Source organism: Parus major, chromosome 5 (genome assembly GCF_001522545.3).
Source record: "Parus major isolate Abel chromosome 5, Parus_major1.1, whole genome shotgun sequence".
NCBI lineage: Eukaryota > Metazoa > Chordata > Aves > Passeriformes > Paridae > Parus > Parus major.
Genome location: NC_031774.1, coordinates 22,055,589 through 22,057,335, shown reverse-complemented (window position 1 = coordinate 22,057,335; position 1,747 = coordinate 22,055,589).

Here is a 1,747-nt window from a genome sequence, read left to right as displayed (position 1 = left end):
TGGCCCGGGGCGGGCGGCTGTCCCCCCGGCAGCAGCCCGCGACTGTGCCCGCCCGTCGGGAGCCTCATGCTCTTCCGCGGGAAAAAGTGAATGGGAAGCCGCGGTGTTTCCTCGCAGCTCGATCGTATTTCAGAGTACTCCCCACAAAAAGTAACCCACCCGACAGCAACAGTAACAGCAAACCCTACCCTCGAGCTCCGTGCAGAAATTGCGGGCAACATGACGGATGACAAGAAGTAGGCACAATTTAATAAACAGAGGAAGCATGTCTCACCAATAAAACAAATTCTAAATAAAACCATCTGCGAGCATTAAATTTGAAACAATGCAAACTCTTCAGCTCCTTTGCCAAAAGAGGCACAACGGGGGGTGAAGAGAGGAATGGATAAATAGCCATAATTTTCCAGTTCCTTCGGTTGACAATGGACTTGTATGCAAACAGGGCAGTGGTGACAATGTGCCGGCTTGGATTCTTGGAACTACTTCCCTTTTTCTGTAGCCCTGAGAAACACCGTTTTCTGCAGTCCTGAGAAATACATTCTCACTTGATACTCTCCACCCTGAAGTGCCTACTATACAAAGTCGGTGTGAAGAAGAGAAAAACTGAGTGAGGACAAACAGTAAAAAAGTATATAGCCCAAGCAAAATAGAGGCCTGCTTCTGCCACCCTTGAGCTGCTTCCGCTGGTCTCGCTGAGCATTGCGGGGTGGCAGAACTTCAGGGTTAGGTCTTGATGTGACACTTAATTTAAATTGTCTGGCAAAACAACAAGGCAGGTAATCAACTTGGGTTCAAAATAAGCTCTCTCCACAAAAGCAGCCTGTGTGGCACAGATGATTATTCGTAAGTTCAAAAGAGTATCAGTTGTCAGATCTCCAGCTGTAGTTCGCTTTTTATTCCCCATTTCTAACCTCTGGGGAGAGGATTCCTTCTCAGAGGAAAAGCGTGCGGTGTCATTTTACCCCTTCCAGTAATTGCAGATAGATGGACTTTGAGGCACTTGCACTTGCCTTGGAAAGACCATAAGCTGTCAGCACCTTCAAACTCCTCAGAAATATTAGAGATCCTAATAGAGCTGCCCTAGTTTGCAGTTTCTGTCTGTGTGCTGAAGTGTGTGAGAACACTCAACTGGCAGTAAGCGCAACAATGGGTTTGTAAATATGATTGATGAATGAACCAAGAGGAAAAATAATAATTAAAAAAACAATAAAAATCATGCAAGTAATACAAATGCACACTGAATGCCAGGCTAATTTGGAGTAATAGTTTAGTTGTAGCTATTGTAGTCAAAGGCTGCAAGAGGAGGCTCAAAGGGAGGCATAAAGCTTTTAATTGTAAAGAAAATTAAATATGTAAGTTCAATATAAATAACAGCTATTATGCCTTTCTGTAAACACAGGCATGCTAATTTATTGAGAGGGAGTTGCCTTGTTTTAATGTGTGCCAGTTCGCCTTTATATGTTTAATAGTCAGGTGTGTTTGGTTTGTGTGGCAAGGTTTGGATAGTGGGGAGGCTACAGGGGTGTCTCCTGTGAGAGGCTGCCAGAAACCTCCCCTATGTCTGACAAAGACAACTCCAGCCAGATCCAAGCCAGACTCGCTGCTAGCCAAGGCCAAGCCCATCAGGGGGGAACACCCCTGTGATAACACATTTAAAAAGGGAAGGAAAAACTACAAGAGCAATTGGAGCCAGAGAGAGGAGTGAGAGTAGATGAGAGAAACACCACTCCAGACGCCGTGCTCAGTT